Genomic DNA, 21,117 nt, shown 5'->3' on the forward strand with positions numbered 1-21,117 from the left:
TCTTGGCTTCTAAATACCATTCTCCACTAAAACAAACCAGGGCTACCAGCAAACTAGCAATAGAAGAGAACTTCCTCAACCTCATAAAAGGAATCTACAAAAAAACTGTGGATGACATGACATTTAATAGGGAAAGACTAAATACTTTGCCCATAAAATCAGGAACAAGGCAAGGATATCTGCTGTCACCACTTCTGTTCTACATCTATATCATTTATATACATATAATTTTGAATATGTAGGCTACATATATATTTTTTCTGTATATTTTGATGTTTTTACATCTTAAAAAAACAGTTCTGGTCAGAGAGAGACCCCTGTCCTGGGGCTGGCCAATTCTTAGAGACAACAAAGAGCTCAGTTGGAAGAATCCTTTGATGTGCAAACTGATTCAGAGCCAAAGCTCCTCCATCTGGCCTGTGCACCCAGGGGGCAATATTCTTCTGCCTTAACTGGTCCAGGACCAGGTACTGGGCAACTAGAGACCACTCTATAGCCCAAAGCCAGCAGAAATTATTCAAACTAACAAGTCCTAAACTGTCACCCTGCCCTGCCTTGCCTTTCCTGCAGAAACCCCCAGAAAGACGCTAGCCTCAGCTTTCTCTTTACTCCTGCTTTATACCTCTTGACCAACTGAGTCTTCCCCATGCGGCCCTGCATGGCGTGCTGTGCCTCCTGTTTCTAGGACCTGTAAGTATAATAAAATTCTGCTTTTGTGACCTTCTCCCATGTCTCCTCTTGTGCCTGCATCAGACTGACCATCACATAAAAGAACCAGAACACATTATGCTGGAGCTTCCAGCCAATGGTATCAAGCAAGAAAAAGAAATAAAATGGCATCTAGATAGAGAAATAAAGTAACAAATATTCACAGGTGAAGTGATTGTCTATGTAGAAATTTCTATAAAAGGCTACTAGAAGTAATAAGGGAGTTTTGCAAGTTTGCATGAACAACTGGAAGCTGAGATTCCAAAAATAAACTAATTTTCAATAGTATCAAAAAGATGGAATACTTAAGGATAAATCTGACAAAAGATATGCAAGCTGAAGGTCTACAAAGGTGCAACAAATGATGTTAGAACAATTGGATATTTGTATGCAAAATTTTTTTTAATTAGAAGAAAAAACACAACAACAAAAAATTCTTCAATAAATAGCTTGTATCATATGCAAAAATTAACTAAATACATGGATCGTAGACCTAAATATAAAACCTAAAACTATAGAACTTATAGGGAAAAACTGAGGAGAAACTCTTTGTGATGTCAGCTAAGATTTTTTTGGTTACAAAACCAAAGCACAATCCACAAAAGAACACACTGATAAATTGGACTTTATTAAAATTTAGAACTACTCTTTGAATGACATTGTTAAGTAAATAAAAAGAGAAACCACAGACTGGGAAACATGTTTGCAAATCACATATCTGATAAATGACTTCTATCCAGAATTTATGAAGAATTTTCAGATCTTAACCCAAAAGTCCATCAACAGGTGAATGGTAAATAAATTGTGGAATACCCATATAATGGAATGCTACTCAGCAGAAAAAGGAAGGGACTATGTACATAATGACATAGATGGATGTCAATGTAAGTATACTGAATGAAAAAAGCCATTCAAAAAAGAGTTCATACTCAACATGGATTAAAGACCTAAATGTAAGACTGGATACTATAAAACTCCTAGAGGAAAACATAGGCAGAACACTCTTTGACATAAATCACAGCAATATTTTTTCAAACCAGCTCCTAGAGTAATGGAAATAAAAGCAAAAATAAACAAATGGGACCTAACTAAACTTAAAAGCTTTTGCACAGGTAAGGACATCATCAACAAAATAAGAAAACCTACAGAGTGGAAGAAAATATTTGCAAATTATGTGACCAACAAGCGACTAATTTCCAAAATACACAAACAGCTCATACAGCTTAATATATATTAAAAAAAACCCCAGCAACCCAGTAAAAAAATGGGCTGAAGACCTAAATAGACATTTCTCCAAAGAAGACATCCAGATGGCCAACAGGCACATGAAAAGATGCTCAACATCACTAATTATTAGAGAAATGCAAATCAAAACTACAATGAGGTATCACCTCACATCAGTAAGAATGGCCATCATTAAAAAGTCTACAAATAATAAATGCTGGAGAGGCTGTGGGGAAAAATGAACCCTCCTACACTGTTGGTAGGAATGTAAATTAATGCAGCCACTATGGAGGACAGTACAGGGTTTCTTAAAAAACTAAAAATAGACTTACCATATGATCCAGCAATCCCACTTCTGGGCATATATCCAGAGAAAACTATAATTTGAAAAGACACATGCACCCCAATGTTCATAGCAACACTATTTCCAATAGTCAAGACATGGAAACAACCTAAATGTCCATCAACAGATGAATGGATAAAGAAGTTGTGGTGTGTGTGTGTATATATATATATATATATATATACACATATTATATACATATATATATTATATATACATATATATACACATATATGCATTATATACATATACATTATATACATATACATTATATATATGTATATATATACATTATATACATATATTATATATATACAATGGAATACTACTCAGTCATAAAGAAGAATAAAATAATGCCATTTGTGGCAACATGGGTGGACCTGGAGATTGACATTATAAGTAAAGTAAGCCAGAAAGGGAAAGAAAAATACCATATAATAGCACTTACATGTGGAATCTAATAAAAGGACACAAAAGAATGTATTTATAAAACAGGAACAGATTCATAGACATAGAGAACAAATTTATGTTACCAGGGAGGGAAGGAGGTGGGAAGGGATAAACTGGGAATTCGAGTTTTGCAGATACTAACTACTACACATAAAACAGATAAACAAGTTTATACTGTAGAGCATAGGAAATTATATTCAATGTCTTGTAGTAACCTACAATGAAAAATAAGAAAACAAATATATGTATGTATATATATATATATATATGACTGAAACATTATGCTGTACACCAGAAATTGACACAACATTGTAAACTAACTATACTTCAATAAAAAAGAAGGTAAATAAAAAGACTAAAAAAAGAGTTTGTACTTCTAATTATGCTTCTAATTATGCACACTTTTCTAAAATGGAAATGAATTAATAGGAATTGAAAGCAGATCACTGGTTGCCTCAGAGTAGGGGTGGAGAGGGGAGAGAGGTAAAAAGCAATTAAAGAGAAGCAGAAGGACAATTTGGAGGATAATAGTTATGTTCATTCTCTATATTACAGTGATGGTTCAAGGATGTAGACATATGTCAAAACATCAAAGTATTCACTTTAAACTTATGCACTTAATTATATCTCAATAAAGCTGTTAAAATAATTTAAAAATATTTTTGAGTGAAATATTTTAAAAATTCAGACAAACGTGAAGGTTAATATAACAAACATCTGTGTACCCACCACTGTTTTGACAGATACCAACATTTTGTTCTAGTTCCTTCAAATTGAAAAAGAACAACTATTACGGACAGAGTGGAAGCTTCTATGACCCCTTTCTAATCCACTTTCCCTCCCATCCCCCACCCCTAAGTGTAATCGCTATCCTGACTTTAATGACTGTGGAACCCACACTTGCTTCACCATTTTGCTTTGTGTGTATGTGCATAAATAATACATGATATACTTTTGCACGGTTTGCATGTTGGAAATCTTTATATAAATGATAATTTCCTCCAGAAACATGCTCTTCATATTCAACATTGTGTTTTTGGAAATCCATCCATGTTGCTCTAGTTCATTCATTTAACGGTCCATTTTGTGAATGTATACCATGTATTTAAACATCCTCTTCTTGGATTTTAAGATATTCCCGGTTTTCCTCTGTACAATGTTGCCCTTCATCATTCTTCTACCCATCTCCTCCTGGTGCATACATGTGGGAGATTTCCTAGGGTGTACACCCAGGGGATTTGGGACAGTCTCTAGTTTTACTAGATAAAGCCAAACTGCTCTCCCAAGTCGGTTATACTTAGATAGCAATTAGCATTCCTACTGTTCCTCACCCTTACCCAAACTTGGTTCTTTGCACTTTTAAATGGGAAGCATGGGACTCTTCAGCTCTTCCAGATGGACCTAGCTTCTGTGGTTTCTCCAGGTTCATCTTGCACTATCCTCTCTGAAGCTAGACATCTTCCTGGAGGTGGTGGTCACTGAGCTGAACTGGGTGCATACTCCGCCTGGGACGTTTTTCCTAGTCTTTTGGAACCTACTTCTGCTGAACCCACTTCTGCTGCCCTCTCTCTCCCTGATCTTGAAGGAGCTCCTTTCTCTGCTATTATTATTGCTCATCCTTCTAGGCTATCCAGTATCATCCTCTTGTGAGTTTTGGTCATAGAGAAAACAAGAGGAGCTGAGAGCTCTTCAGGCAAAAATTCTTCAAGCAGAGAAGTATGGAAAGCCTGCCTGCTTTTGTGAAATTCATGGGGATTGGAAGTGGGGACGATAGTAAGGAAAATCTCAGAGGGCAAAACACAAATCTTTATCACAAAAACTATCCTACTCAGGTGAATGGCACCATTCACCTTATCATCTGGACTACAAATCCCATGTCATGCACTGATAACCATTTAACCTGTTAGTTCTTCATTCAACATGCTTTTAATAGTCTGTGCACTGACCTCTATGCCAGACCTCTATCTCATGGTTAGTTCCTGGCTCCCATTTCCTTCCCTTCCCACTTCACTGCCTCCATCCAGTCTTTTCTTCAAATGAGCACCAGGGTAATTTTCTTAGAAGACTACTTTGACCATTTTAGTGTCCTGCTTACAGGGTTTTCAAGGTTCCTTATTGCCTGTAGAACGAGATTCAGATTACTTAACCTGGCAGTCAAGGCCCCTTCCAATCCAGTCCTACCTAGACTAAACTCCCTTTCCTTCCTATATAATAAACCCTCTGTTTCTGCCAAGCTGCTCTCCTTCCTCCTCTGAATAGTTCTGTCACTTTCAGCTGCTTCTCCTCCGTGGCTGATATGTCCCTTCTTTGTGGCTTGGTCCCAGCTCTTTCCATTCCATCTGGCCTTTCCAACTCTAGGTCACCTCTGGAACTCAAGCTGTTCATTACATCCACACCAGAATTTGGGCAGGTAAAACCAGTGTGCTTGCACTATTTACAATAGCCAAGACATGGAGCAACCTAAATGTCCATCAACAGATGACTGGATAAAGAAAATGTGGTACACACACACACACACACACACACACACACACACACACACACACTGGAATACTACTCAGCCATAAAAAAGAATGAAATAATGTCATTTGCAGCAACATGGATGGACTTAGAGATGATCATACTAAGTGAAGTAAGCCAGACAGACAAAGATAAATACCATGATATCACTTATATGTTGAATCTAAAATATGATACAAATGAACCTATTTATAAAACAGAAACAGACTCATAGACATAGAAAATGGACTATGGTTACTAAAGGGGAAAGGGGTAGGGGAGGGATAAATTAGAACTTTGAGATTAGCAAATACAAACTACTATATATGAAATAGATAAACAAGGTTCTACTGTATAGCACAGGGAGCTATGTTCAATATCCTGTAATAAACCATAATGTAAAAAATGTAAAAAAGAATATATATATGTACACACACACATATACAACTGAACCACTTTGCTGTACATCAGAAACTTTAACACAACATTGTAAATCAACTGTATTTCAATAAAAAACCCAGCTTGCTTTATGTAAGTTTTATTTTGCTATTTAACTTTTCACATATGTACTTATATTTCTCTCTCCATTAAGGCTATTGCTTCCTGACGTATGTTGCATAGACACTGGGCCCTCCAGCTGCTCCTAGAAAAAGCTGATTGTGTTCAAATAATTTTGGAAAAGGCTGCCCCTCTCTAGAAAATTCACATTGAACATGAGCATATTAAAAGATCTAAAAAGTCCTACACCAATGAAAATCATTTAATATCTGATTAATTTATTTGCTTTCTTTCTGAATCTAATTATCAAGGATATCTTTTTTTTTTGTCTTGTAACAATGTCAATATTCTTTAGAATTTAGTGCTCTTCAGAGGAGACTTTGGGAAGTATGGAATTAGATTACAAACTCCTTATCCATCATTGTAAACCTACGATGGTACCTAGCCTACTGACCTAGCACTTAGTAGGTGGTCGGGGGTATTTGGAGATTTGGCGAATAATCGTTAATATTTTACTCACCCACTGATCTAAACTCTTCCAAGAGTTTCTTTCTGCGCAGTCTTAATGCCGTAAAACAAACAAATAACCTTGCTTCCATCTCTTATTAAATTTATTGGCAGTAGACTCTGAAACTAATGGGATTTCTGAGTCCTCTATATGCTTCCGTGTCTGCCTGAGAAAGATAGTCTGCGCTAGGACACAGTGGGAACATAAAAAGTTCACAGAATTTTCCACTTCTAGAACAGTGGGCCCAGGCTTTGCTTGTCATTTAAATGCCCGCCTCACCATTTTATTTCACTTAGCGGAATGATTCAGGGAGACGCTCAGGAGCCGTCTGGGCTCCTGCAAAGAAAACTGACCCAGAACTTTCACATAGATGAGTCCTACTTCTGGGTCTAAGTTTTTCACATTTGTGGGTTTGGATGTACTTTCACTAGCATGTTGGATGGAAAAGCTAATGAATCTAAGATAGCATAGGACAAATAACAATTACTTCAACAGCCAAAGTTGTGGGAGAGTTACTAGTTATTTTGAAGCCAAAGTTTGATCTTGGGATTCAAAAAGAAGAGGAGGTTTAAAGAGGATTGCCCATAAGTTAGTGATTTTTTTTTTTTTTTTAGTTAGTAGGTCCTCTAAAATAATGTTTTTAATAGGTAATATAAACATGAATATTATATCCTACACATATTATTACACTAAACAATATACATTACATTTTACTTGTATGCGTGCATATATATATATATAAAACACAAAATCAACATATACAAAAGAATATATAGCAAAAAGTTAATTCCTCCCATCTCTGTTTTCCATCTGGTCTGCCCTCCCCAAGAGGCATCCCTTCTTAAAAGATATTTCCCAAACCTTCTTGAGCTATTCTATAAGATATAAGTATATAATCATGCAATCCTAAATGTTATTATACAATGTGCACTTCTTACCCTTGCTTCTTTCATTTAATGCATATTGAAAACATGTCCATTTCAGTACATAGTGAGCTGCTTCTTTCTAACGGCTTCAGTATATTTCATTGTTTGAGAGGACCATCATTTATTTTATTTCCGTATTGGTGGGCATTTAGTTTCTTTCAAAATCCTTTGTTATTATAAGTGATGCTCTAATGAATACATATGTGTGTATATCTATATCCATATATATGTATGTATTTATATCTATATATAAAATACATGTATCCTTTCCCAGATGTGTGAATAAAACCATCGAATTAATTAATTCTTATATTTAGAAATCTAGGGGTCAAGAAGCACACATACTTTTTAATTTTAGTAGACCCCGTTAATTCGGTTTCCCTATCACCCACGCCAGTTTACAATTACACCACCAATGTATGACACAGCCATTTCCCAGCACCTTTGTCTACATAGCTGATTATCCAAATTTCTTGTTAACTTTTTGCAGCATTATAGGATGGGAAACATTGTTATAATTTGGATTTCTTACATGATAAGTGGTTGATCAAAGCATTTTTATATGTGAAAAACCTGTAACAGTTCCTTTTGAACTTCCAGGTGTGAACTGTGCAGTCTTTGTCCATGTTCTGTTAGGGCATTGTCTTACTACTGATTCCCAGGAACTCTTCATATTGTGTCTGTGATACATAGTAAAATAGTTGACTTTCTTCACCAGTGCTAGCTCCTGAAAGACATTAGACCACGATCTTCTCCCAAGGGTCATTTTCTTCAACCCCGGCTTTTTAAAGATGTTAGAGACTACTTCCAAGAAGATTGATTTCCTTCCTTCTACTTCAGCTTTATAAAAATTTTCCCACCAAAACAAGACCACATTTACATATCAGTACATTCTGTAACATCTTTCCAAAATTAGCCAGTAGATTCAATAGACTTTTTTTTTTTTTTGGAAACAGCATACTTTCACACCTTGTTTATATTCTTGCAGAAGTGGGCCGCGTATCAGCTGTGGCTAGTTGGATTTATTCAAAGAATAACCCTCCCTTTTCCTCTAAATCAGAGGTTATAAATTGACCACCCAAGGGCCAAATGCAGCCATGATGTGTTTTACTTGGCTAGCATGGTGTTTAGAAAAAATCTGAATTAGTTGCCCACATTGAACACAGTGAGTAATTTTACAGGAATATCTAGATTTCTGGCTTCTCTTGAAAAATCACAAGATCTGGCCACGATGCATTTCCACATGACAACTGGCTGGAGCTTGTGGGTATCCTCTGCTTTCACTGACCATGTGCTTCCATGTTCTTAAACCAAGCCTGCTTCACCGAACTATTTATGTTACCTGCCCCGTTTCCGGAGGTGTTTGCCTTTGTAGCCTCTGACCACTGTTTGTTCCCATGGTTTTCCTCTCTCTCCCCTTCAGTCAGAAGGAAAAATCAAATCCTCCCAAGCATCTTGTCTCATTCAGAGCCAAGACTCAGCTCTTTTCCCCTTCTGTACCCCAGCTCCCTTCCTTTTCTTCTTTGAAAAGCTGTTTTCCTGCATCTCACGAAGTATTTGCTTGCACTTTGCATCACATCCTCACGTTTCTCCTTCCAGCATTTCCCTTAGCTCTGTGGTCTGTTCCCTAGGATGCCTTCCAAAAGGATCCAGAATGATAAAAGACTGTTCTACTAGGGCGTGAATTTTAAGACAGTTCAATAGATTTTGACAAAGTTTTGAGAAAGATGAATACAAGGGTATTTCTGAGATTTCCTTTGAGAACTAATAGATGCTTTAACGTGAAAATGTTTTCTAGGCTGGAGGCTACGGACCCAGGATTGGTTTGCTCTTGTCTATCTCTACCGTTTCTCATATTTCAAGTTCTTGACCAACTGAACTATTGCCTCAGCTTCATAACTGGTCTCTGCTGCTGGTCTCTATTTTTCAATTTTATTCTCCAGACATAATCTTCTGAAGTGTGAATCTTATTTCATTAATCCCCACTCCTCTCAAAAACCTTCAGTGATTGATTGTCTGTTGCCTAAATGGGTCATTGTCCACAAGGCTTCTGAGGTCCTTTATAACTGGGTCTCAGGACTTCATGTCCAATTAATTTTACGTTTATTTGTAGCCTAGGAACTTCAGACTCTTTGCTAATCCCTGAGCACATCCAGAACACTGTGTTCCTTTCTGATCCAAATGGTACGCTGAAATGCTGTATTCCTGCTCTTTTATGTTCTGTGCTCTGCACTCACCCTTCAAGATTCAAGGCATCATCACTTCCTCTCTGAGGCCTTCCATTTTCTTCTACTTGGTCTGGTCTCTCTCTCTTGTGTATTTCTATAATACTTATCACAATTACATAAGAGTCTTTCCCCCCCATGGGACAGTGAGCTCTTTGAAGGTATGAAACTCACCTTGTCTGTCTTCATGTTTCCAAGATCAAACATAGTTTTTGATATACAGTGGGTGCTCATTAAATATTTGGTGAATGAAAAGAAGGAACCATTAATACCTTAACTTGTATTAATCAGCCAGTGGGTCATTTGGAATCTTCTAGAAAATATGCTGTCCTCCCTTGCCAGCCAGTGGTAACTTCCTATCTGTAAACTTGAGCCAGTCACTATTTTCAATGGTTTTCCAGTGACTTCAGTAGAAGGACAAAGTTCTTCAATATCGTGTACGTCATCCTTCATGATCTGATCCCTTGCCTACCATTCCAGTTTTAGCTGTTGTCAACCTCCACCTCGTCCCCAACCTCACAGACACACTTCAGGGTCCTGAAAGAACCCTGCTCTCTAGATCTGGGCCTTCGCTCCTCACTCTGCCTGGAAGCTCCTCCCCAACCCCCTCCTCTTCTCCATGGCAGGGCACGCAGAACAGCCTGGAGAAGGCTTCCCTGACTTCGCCTGCCTGGGACTGGGAAGGGGCCCCCGGTGTGCTCCCATAGCTCTTGTCAAACTGTGATCTCTGTGTCTTCTGCTGTCCTAGCCCCACCCCGACTCGAAGCTCCTCAAGGACAAGAACTCTTTTTCAACCTTTTCCCAATAGTAGGAGCACAGTCTCTGGTTCAAACTAGATGCTAAATTAATGTCTGGTGAATAAAAAATCATGATAGAGAGAAACTAATCTGATGTATATAGTTCACATAACTGTGTGAATGTTTAACTCTCTTGTTTGCATTTAAAGCTGCTTTTTAAATTCATACCTATAATAGCAGAGCCAGGAAAAGAGAAACCAGGCTAGGTATTTCAAACAGGGGAGAATTAATATAGGAAATCGTTTCACAGATGTTGGAAGGCTGGAAGAACAAAATGGAAGTTGAGGCAACCTAGTTATTAATAATTATGGGAAGAAACTGTTGATCCCAGGGCTGAGGTCAATGAGCTACCTTCCTGGGGACACTGGGCAAAGAGGGGGAAACATGGGTTACAGAAGCCAGAGGCTCATAAGGAAGAAGGGAAAGAATATCAACCATGTTAAAGAAACACATGATTGTAAGACGCATCCCAATGTCAAAGATGTCAAAATGCGAAGAAAAACAGAGATATGGTATAGATCTCTAACTGACAGACTGTCTAACTGACAGACTCTAACTGACAGGCTGGATAAATGTATTAGATTTAACTGTATTAAATTTCGAATATGTAACCACTTTTGACCTACATAAATAACAATTTCACATGGTTTAACATAACCACACGACATTACATTGGGAGGCAAGAGGCTAACACGTGGTACCTTGTCCCCGCCCTGGGCTTCTGTCTCTTCCAGGCCCATTGTCCTGATCTGCCCCTGCTCTTCCTAACTTCCATCCAGCCTCTTCAAGTTCTTGGCAATAAGCCTGTGCATGCTCAGGAACTGCAGGACTTAGAGGTAGCGCGCAGACAGCCATTTACAAGTATTTGCAATTTTAAAGTCAGATATTCCTAAGAAGGGGTTATCATAGGTTATGAAAAACTAACCACAGGTAGCTCTTTACTGAATGTTTCCCATGTTCTTGTGCTAAGTGTTATCACTATCACACTCATTCGATTCCCTAATGAACTCAACTGTGCAATCAGAGCTACGTGTTACATGGCGCTTAATATGTGACCTAAAATGGACTCATTTAATTATCTTAATAAGCCTAGGAGATAGGTATTCATTCGCATCATTTGAAATAACTGATATTTAACTGTTTTGACCTACAAATTAGCAATTTAATATAGTTTAACTCAATTCAATAATTTTTGAATTTTTTAATAAGGAAATTAAGGCATATAGCAGTTAAATAACTTGCCCAATGTCATACAGCTGGTAAGTGAAGGAGCCAGGATTCAAATCCAGGCAGACTGTGCTCTAAACTATTGCACCTACTGCCTCTCCATAGGTATTATTTTATCCTCGTCCATAGACAAGGAAACGGGGGCTCAGAACTGTTAAATTACCTTGCCTGAGGTCACAGACCTGGGAAGCAGCAGAGTTGCCTTCTAGGACGGTCTAACTCCGGAGTCTACACTCTGCCCATGTATTATTCTACAATCATGCCTTCCACGCAAGGGATGCTCAGGATGGAAAGTGAGTGAATTTGCCTGGCTTATTATCTGGATTTGTCCATCACTCCAGTTGAGTAGATGTTTGCAAAGCTTCCTTATCAGATAGAACTGAAAATACCATCTCATAGGTTTTCCCCCCACAAAGATACTAGAAATCATGCAGATAGTGATATTCAAAATTACCAGTGAAGCTGTCTAGATCTTTCTTCCAAAGGCCATAGTTTGATACATTCCGCAGCTCCCTTTGAAAACTGCCTTGGAAACCACACGCTCACGTGTTGAACATTCCCGGCATGCGATGACTCTCCTTTCTCCCACCTCCTTCTTAGAACTGCTGGATTTATTAAGTACATCCCATGTGCTTAACAGTATTCCTTGAGCTAACTGATGAAGATACAGCAGCAAATAATATAGACACAACCTGCCTTCGCAACGTTTTCAGCCTATCAGGGAGGACAGACACTAAAGGGGTAGTAACAATAAGGTGTTTTGATAGAATACATATCAGGAGATTCAGGATCACAGAGCTGGGGAATTTAATTTAGTCTAGGGGAGCGGTTCCCAAAGTGTGGTCTGCAGAACAGCACTAACAAGAATTATGTGGGAACTTGTTTAAATTACTCCACCCCAGACCTACTAAATCAGAATTGGGTGGAGGAGGACAGAGATGAGAAAAAGGAATCAATATTTTTAAGATCTCCAGGTGATTCTTAGGCATACTAATTTTGAGAAGCCCTGCTAAGGAGGTCTGCATGGCTACTCTGGGACTGGAAGTGAGACAGGCTTGGACCTGTGACCTGGGACTCTGCTACAGTGCTTGCACCTGGACAAATGTCTCCTCAAGCAACAAATACAAAGAAACTAAAAGGGACTAAAATTATCTCTATATATGCACTGTTGGAGCAAAATATGAACAACAAGATACAAAAAGACCAAACATCCAACTGGCAGTTCTGAGGTGTAGGAGCAAAAGCAGGGTACTATGCATGATCCCTGAACACAGCACCACCAAGGGGGTGGGCAGACCCCCTAAGCCACCCCTCTGGCCAACTCATGGAACCACCCCTACCCTCATCCCATTTAAGGGACCAGCTCTTCCTCACTCAGGGAGCAAGCAAGGGAACTAGTTACTTGTTTTCACTCCCTCGTGCTGTAGCACAAGTCCCAGTGAAGCCTTGCCTGAATTTCTTGTCTGGTCTATTGATTGAGGAGTCCAAGAAACCTGGTCAGTAACAGAAGGACAAGTATGAGGAAGTCAGATGCAAGAGGGATGAAAAAAGATCATTCCAGACAGCAGGACACTATGTGTCAAGATCTAGAAGTCTGAGAAAGCCAGATTTATGGCAGGAACCAGTAGTATATGGGAAACAGGGGTCAGAGACGAAGAATCATAGGAAGAACAAAGAGACATCAGATGGGGGGAAAGTGGACTCCATGAGCTCTGATAGATAATGTAAGGTGGAAGTAACAAGATTCACTTTGAGTGACTCATCTTGCAGTAACCTGGCTGGAAAAGCAACTTCATTCCTAATTTACAGAGGACCAACATCAGTGAAGCTATTCTAAAGAAAATGAGGCCCCCACAGTTAAGCCCTGGTGAACATTTGTTGTTGTCCGTGTAACGTGAAGAACTCCAACCAAACTCACTCCCCTTCCCTTTCCCCCAGAAGGAGATGGGTTGAACCTAAATAATTTAATCCAGCCTACAGTTCTCCCAGGCCCTTTCAAGGGAGCATCTGTTAATGGGTAACCTAGCTCCTTCCTCCACGCTTCTTGGCCTCTGGCAGAAAGCCTTTCTGCATGATAATGGGCCTGGGTTGCCTCGTCAAGGAGCAAACAGATCTCTCTCAGTGAGGATTCAGACCACATTATCTCAGTGTTCGTGCCCAATTTAACAGATCCATGATTAAAAGGGCTGGTGTGCCTGCAGCTCATACTGAGAAATGAAATGGAATTTTGACCAGAGGGATCCATGTCTACCCATGATGATGAAATTAAAAAACAAGCAAAAAAACAAAAAGATTTCAGTGGCCATGGACATCTCTGACCATCCAGTGGTGCTACATCAGACTGAAAAAGAGACCTGGGATCTTGCAGGGGAAGGAAGAGTGAATCCAGGGAGTGATACCTTCTATTAAAGGTAAGGGTGGATCTTTTCTAAAGGAGATGGATCTTTAGATAAGATATGAGGATGAAGGTGTACAGGGAGGGGCTAAAACCTGACGGCAAGTGAGCAGAGTTAGCAGTGGGACCTCATCCCAGAGATGGGCCTAAATCTTCAGGTACCTCCCTGTCAAACTCAGGAAACTTACAGTTGGTGAGCCCTTTTACCTTACTGAATGCAGGGGTCCATGTCAGAAGGGAATTTGAATGAAGGAGAGGGTCCCCACCTGTGATTCCCTGCTGGAAGTGACTCCTAGTTCAGCATGTTCACGTGTTTGTCTGCAAAACCTGGAGTGGAGACTAATAAGGCACACTGCCCACCTGTATCCTCACTGGAGTAAGAGGAGACAGTGTGTATCGTTTTATCTCTTCATCCGTTGGATTCTGAGTGTGAGTCCTAAAGAAGCCAGGCATTTGGAAAAGAGATGCCTGGCAGAGCTGGTAGACGGAGCACTCGGGGCAGAAAAACTCAAGAAAGGTGAAAAACCAAATGTTTTTCTTATCCCATAGTTTGCAAAGGCTGCCTTCTGAAAGACAATGGGGCAGGCTGGACCTCCTAGTAACAACTGATTGCCTTGTTTCTAGGAAGAGGACATGTGCATCCCAGACCAAAGCGGATATATGTCTGAAAGTACAGAACACACAATCCCAAAGATATTAGACTTGAGGAAGAACCTCATATCTCTTCCTCAGTGGTCACTGACTAGCCAGTTAGTCAGCATCTCTAACTGAGCTCTCAAAATGCCCAGAGCAGGAGGGCATCCGAGACTCTGTCAAGGTAATAACAAGAAGACATTAGCTGCTCTGGGACACCTGCCCACAGGCCTAGTGGTTTGGGGCAGTCTTGTTTTTAATCAGTGACTTTCCCTGGGGCAGTCCCCTTGACAGAGTCCAGAATCTGTTCTTTTTTTTTTTTTTTTTTTTTTTTTTACTGCTTTTTCTCCACCCCTCACTGAGCTGCCAGATAAGATCCAGAACACTCCATTAACTTTGAATTTCAGATAAACAATGAATAACTTTTTAGTATAAGAGTATCCCAAATATTGCAAAAAAATCTGATTTAACTGGACATCCTGTATTTTTATTTGCTAAATTCTACCCCCCAGGGACTCCCTGAGAATGCAGGTACTTGATTCTGTTCCCATGAACTATTAGTTTGGGTCCCTTCTTCTACTTGGAGATTGCTCAGTGAGTACTGATTTTATTACATGTGAAAACTTTCTGTGTGATCTTTAAGATGGGGGAGAAAGAAGTGAATATTTCTCAGTTCTATAGGCACAGTTTTTCTTCTTACCTAACACGGTGGTCCAGTAAGGAAACTGGGAAGAGAAATGAAAGTTTATAAGTCCTCTATGAACCCCTCCAAGTCTTAATGCTACAGTGCTGGGATGTAAACTGGAGGTAGACAAGGAGGACACAGATGATACCAAGGCGATGTGAACTGAAACTGTCAAAAGTGATTGTTTTACAACCACTTCTGCCGCCACAAATTCCTTTGTTGGTTAGTTGTGAGTGGGTTTAAAAAATATTTTTTTTTACAGCAATGGTACTGTACTTTCATTTTGAGAAAGCAACTTGCTCTAAGCCAAAGTGAGAATTAGATAAGTTACTCCCCTCACATCAGATTTTTAACGACTGAAACTCTGCCTGGAGATTTCTGAAACTTTGATGAGTGGAAACTGTAAAAAAAAAAAAAAAAAAAAAAAAAAAACCAGTCACTTAAGTGCTGCAATTAATTTTCTACCTTGTAGGAAGTGAAGGTTTCAATAATCCTTTCACCATAGAATCTTCCTTTATTAGACCCACCAGAAAGATACCTTTATTTACATAAAAATAAAGCAAGTATCGACCCATTTCTTGTCGGAAAGTGTAAAGCTACCATTAACCTGAATGTCATTTAGCATGGAAGCTCATTGTTGTTTGGAAATACAATTTTTTTTTTTTTTTTTTTTTTGCCCAAATCAGAGCTGCTTCTGTGTATACTTTCTCTGGTTTGGGGGATTGCTTGCAGAAGCTGAGGATCTGGGTGGAGAAAACAGAAGAAAAACTCAAGATCCAAATCTCATGCTAGAGGAATTTGACTGAGTTTGGCACAGCTCAGCCCATCAATACTGGGCCATAACTCTCACAAGCACACTGTTATTTAAGACTGAATTATACAGAATGTACTGAGGTTGGACTCATGTAATGATAAAATTCTCATGTTGAGGCATACAGGGCAAGGCCACCCCCTAGTGGTAGGGGCTGGGATTGCTCCTCAAGAAAAGATGTTCCCATAGTCAATCCCTCCGAGAAAAACCATATATATAAGGATCAGGTTAAAGTCCAGATAAGGGTATCTTAAACACATAAGGGTTTGCTTCTCTTTCTAAAAGAAAGTCTAGAAGTAGGCAGTCAGAGCTGTGAGGGTAGCTCCTCAGCCTTAATGAACGGCTTCCATTCTCAGGATCACAGGATGGCTGCTAGAGCTCCAGCCATCATATCCATAACACATCCTGGAAAGAAGAAAAATGGAAGAGGGAAAAATAGCGTGTGCAACTGTATGTGTTTTAGGGTGAGGCCACCCAGCTGATTCTCCTTTAAATAACCTTTCTAAAGTCCCTCAAACACTTCCAAAGCTGTGGGGATGAGAAATAGCCTTTTACCTGGACACTTTGCCACCCTCTATCAATGGTAGTGCTCTTACGAAGGAGGCAAGAGAATGGATATTGGGGTCGGGAGTAGTTGCTGCCTCTCTGGCAAGCAGGCCTGAACCTGGAGGGACAGAGAAGTGCTTTCCCTCTCAAAGTCATCTGACAGTTGGGCCTGAATTCTCTGGGAGCAGCTGTGAGCTGGGCTCTGCCCTGGGGAGCCAGGCACCAGGAGCACTGATAAGGGCTCTGGTGAGGTGTGCTTCAGGGGTCTGCCTCTGCCAGCACCTGAGATGACTCTTGAGACTAAGCTTTCTTTCCTTTATCCCTAAGCCTTTCTGAAGTTTCGTTACTCTTCTGTTGTGCTGTGGGAAATTAAGGTGTGTGTGAAGGGGTGGGGATGGGGGTGGGGTATTCATGCCTGGAACTGAGTGGAAGTAGGAGGGCCATGTCTCCCTTCCCAAAGCCAGAAGGGTGGCTTGACAAAGACTGGCTGCCCAGAGCTGCCAGAGGCCACCGGAGCCCAGATGGTCTCTGGCTAAGGCAGTAGTTTGTGGCTTGGCTGCTTCAGACCTCTTGAGAAGAAAAACATGCACAGATCGGACAGATTCCTAATCACAATTTAGAATGACTACCTTGGTTTGTCCTGGGCTGAGGAGTTTCCTGGGCCATGGGACTTTCAGTGCTAACACTGGGAAAACTCTGGGCAAACAGGGATTAGCTGATCATCTTAATAATACAAGTAAGAAAGCATCTTGTAGGGAACCTTAGAATTTGCTTGGGGGCACTTGGGAGCCCAGGATTAAATGTCTGAGAAGTGGCAGCAAGGCGCTTAGAGTCCCTGGGTTCTTTTTTGGGGGGTTGTTTTGGATATACTTTATTTCTTAGAGCAGTTTTAGGTTCACAGTCAAACTGAGAGGAAGGTACAGAGATTTTCCCATATACCTTCTGCCCCAACACTTGCAGTGCTTCCCTGTCATCAACATCCCGTGCAGACAGAACATTTGTTACAACTGATGAACCTACATTGACACATCATCATCACCCAAAGTCCATAGCTTATACTGGGGTTTGCTCTTGGTGTTGTACATTCTGCGAATCTAGACAAATGTATAATGGCATAAAGCCACCGTTATGGTTTTATACAGAATTGTTTCAATGCCCCCAAACCCTCCATGCTCTGCCTGTTCACCCCTCCCTCCTCCAATCCCTGGCAACCACTGATCTTTTTTCATTGTCTCCATAGTTTACCTTTTCCAGAATGTCATGTGGTTGGAACCACATCGTATGTAGCCTTTTCAGACTGGCTTCTTTCACTTATTAATAGGCATGTAAGCTTCCTCCTTGCCTTTTCATGGCCCAATAGCTCATCTCCTTTTAGCACTGAATATTATTCTGCTGTTTGGATGTACCACAGGGTCTTGTTTTTACTGGTATAAACTGTAGGAAATCAGTTCTGATGATGCCTGAAGTTTATGATTGCAAAAACTCTACCCCTCAAAATAAAACTGTGTCTGCCTTAGCATACAGAAGAGAAATAATTAAACAGGTCAACAAACATGGTCATAAATGAATGAAAAAGTAAATGGCAAAGTCCAAATCCCACAGCATCACATACAGACCTTCCCGAATCCGGCAGTGCTGGCTCTCCCACCTCATCTCCTACCTTCCATGCCTCTGTCACACCCTGCCAGGTTCCCGTTCCAGCTCTGTCACATCCTGGATGCATCACACTGTTTCTAATGTCTCTGCCTGGAATTCCTGGCCCCCTTCAAGTACCTGGTGAATCCCAACTTTTCCTTTAAGTTCTGGTTTAAGAGTCATCTGTGTGGCACTTTCCCTGGCCCTCCACAGGCAGAGTCGAGGCCTCCTTTCCTCCCTCCAGCCACCTGTGCACCCTGGCCTGTCCTTGCCACACTGAACTCCAATGGCAGTTGGACCCAGGTCTGCTTCTCCCACTGACCAATGAGCTCCTGAGGCTTGGGAGCCCTTCTCACAGAGCAAAACTCCAAGCACATGATACACATAATAGATGCTTAATTAACATTGGTTAAAAGAATCAATCAATGCGTGTGCTTATATTTACTCAATTTTTCTATTCAGGATATCAGAACATTGACTGCAATTTTCAGTTGGAGCCGTTCTGTTCAGATTTATTTGTTAAAATACCTAAAGGGTTTAGTTCACTTGGGACTTTATAAATACACACAAAAACAGAATTCATTGGAAATATTACCATGAGAATGACTAAAATTTATAAACACAATAAAAGGATTCATTAGAAATACTGTTTAATTGGGAATAACTAAATCTACAAAATGGGATAAACTTCCCTAATAGATAATTTTAGCAGACATAAGACAAGCAACAAATATTTATAATGTATTCAGGTATTAACTTGTGGAATTAGAAAAGTTTTGAAAGAGTATGGCTAATGCATTAGATTAGACAGGGTAACTTAGCGTTTGGTAAGACAACAAACACAGAAACCAAAACAAATTCCAAATCTCAGAGCTTAGACACAGCGAAGGTTTATCTTCCACACATGCAAGTCTCCTCCATGTAAACCTGTGCCGTCTCACACACATTGCCTCCACCATCCCTGGAAGATCCCTGGGCAACCTTACTCTGCTCACCTCCCATTGGTCAGCACCCTGTCACATGACCCCACTACCCACTGGGAGCTGCAGAGGAGCCCATGGCTCATTAGGGGAAAGTCCCAGTCTGCAGGGAAGGAGATTCAGAGGTGGAGATTAGTGTGCAGAGCATCTCTGAGGGACTGCTCTTAGAGTTCACACCCGTGGAAGGGAGTGGATGGAAGCTGGATTGGGCAGAGTGACAGGTCAAGTCTCAGTGTAGTCACCTCAGGAGCCTTGGGCTGACTTTGTGAGGGGTTCTATAGACACAGTAACTGTAGGGCTGTCCTGAGTTGGGGCAAAAGGACTGGACCTTTGTACCCCTGCATCAGTCTGTCTGGATCAGGTTGTCCTGGGAAGGGGCGTGACCCTGAGTGAGGCAGCCCAGCCAAGGCAATTCCAAAGAGGACTGACACGAGGGCTGTGTGCTGGCAGCTGGGGAGTAAGCCCGGCTCACATCCCTGTTGGGGGTCTGGGAGGCTCATCACAGCACTCACACAGTGAGGGTGACAGATTCTTCCAAGCAGATATCTCTGCACAGATGACATCTGAATCCTCTTTCATCATCCTGGCTTTAAACCAATCACTCACTGGCTTGACCCGTGAACCATACCAGTTGTCTCTGCTAACAATTCCACCAAGCTTGAGCATAAAGCACATTCTTCATCCTTCACGGCTCTAGCTGTTCCTGCTGGCTACTGCACAGGTTCGGGCACTGCTGAAACCCCAAAATAGCCTGCAAAATTCCTGCTGTCCACTTGACCAAAAGACAGCTTCTCCTCATCTGCATTGGTCTTTGCCAAGCTCACTATGAATCAAGGACATCTCTTTTCGAGCTGCCTCTGGCTATAGGAAGCCAGGACTCTTCCACAGTAAACAGCCTCTTTTAGGCTGGATTTCCTGTTTAGTATGAACAAGCATCTACTCCTCCAGTAGTGGGAACCAAACTTGGTTTTTCTGTTTAACCATTTCATGCCCACTATTCTCTGGTAACACTGGAAACAGTACAGACCTGTAGAGGAACACCTCTGCAAATTCAGCATTTGTTTATTGTGTCCCCTGTGGGAGAGGGTGTGGCACTGAACTCTCCTGTTCCAGAGGGTTCCAGGACTCCACTTTTACTTGATCTAACCACATTCTTTCTGTGGAGACAATACCAATAGCTGGCATTTATTACAAAGCATATTACGTATAACTTACTTAATTTTCATATCTATCCTATGCAGAGGTACTATTATTTTTCCTGATTTACATGTAAGAAAACCAAGGTACAGACCATTGAAGACACTTGCCCAAGGTCACGTGAGGTATCAATGGTGCAAGCAGGATTGGAACCCCAGGCTTCTCTGACTGTGATATTCAGGCTCTTAATCACTACATCACACAGCTTATCAATGGCCGGGGTGGGGAGGAGCATAAATCAGCAAGGCATATTTGCATGGAACCTCTCAGAAGGATCATTTAAGGTACTGAAGTCCAAAGCTGGCATGGAAAGCCCACCAAGGAACGAAGCGCTAGCTAGGAACTCCCTTCACCAGCCAGAAAGAGGAATTAAAAGTGAGTAAATTTAGGAGGGGGATTTCTCCATAAAAAATTGGAGCTAGTATTAAAATATAAATGTATGGACTTTGGTATTTTTAACAAGGAACAACTTATGAGTAGCTTTATGAATACGTATGGTGGTACCATGAAACAATAAGGTAGTGAAATATATTTAGATTTGGAGGAGAGATAGTAACCACGATCTGTAGGTATGGTGGGGCGGGCGGGCAGGAAGAGAGACCTGTCTCCTGTGACATGGAGCCTACTCGTGTCTGTCCATGCAGATGTGCAGAGCCGTGTGGCTACACCTCCACCACCCTCACCCACCTCGATTTGCACAGGAAGCCCAATTGTCTCCAAGTTACAAGGTGGCATTCTCTATGTTAAATTGCCTGGTGAGACTTGGAGGACACCTTATAAACCTGATCTCCACGCTGGACAAACTGCTCCTTCATCTTCAGGGGTGATGA

At 40.8% G+C, this 21,117-nt stretch overlaps 1 protein-coding gene and 1 long non-coding RNA gene across 2 annotated transcripts in view; one reads left to right on the forward strand and one right to left on the reverse strand.

Moving 5' to 3' along the window:
* Positions 1-21,117, reverse strand: part of PCGF5 (polycomb group ring finger 5) — a 284,658-nt gene that overhangs the window by 221,727 nt on the left and 41,814 nt on the right. The gene's annotated exons all lie outside the window — the stretch shown is intronic.
* Positions 13,153-21,117, forward strand: part of LOC123613134 (uncharacterized) — a 41,451-nt gene continuing 33,486 nt past the window's right edge. Inside the window, exon 1 of the long non-coding RNA XR_006720491.2 lies at positions 13,153-13,816. This is a non-coding gene — a long non-coding RNA (uncharacterized LOC123613134). The remainder of the gene's footprint in view (positions 13,817-21,117) is intronic.

Source organism: Camelus bactrianus, chromosome 11 (genome assembly GCF_048773025.1).
Source record: "Camelus bactrianus isolate YW-2024 breed Bactrian camel chromosome 11, ASM4877302v1, whole genome shotgun sequence".
Taxonomy (NCBI): Eukaryota; Metazoa; Chordata; class Mammalia; order Artiodactyla; family Camelidae; genus Camelus; species Camelus bactrianus.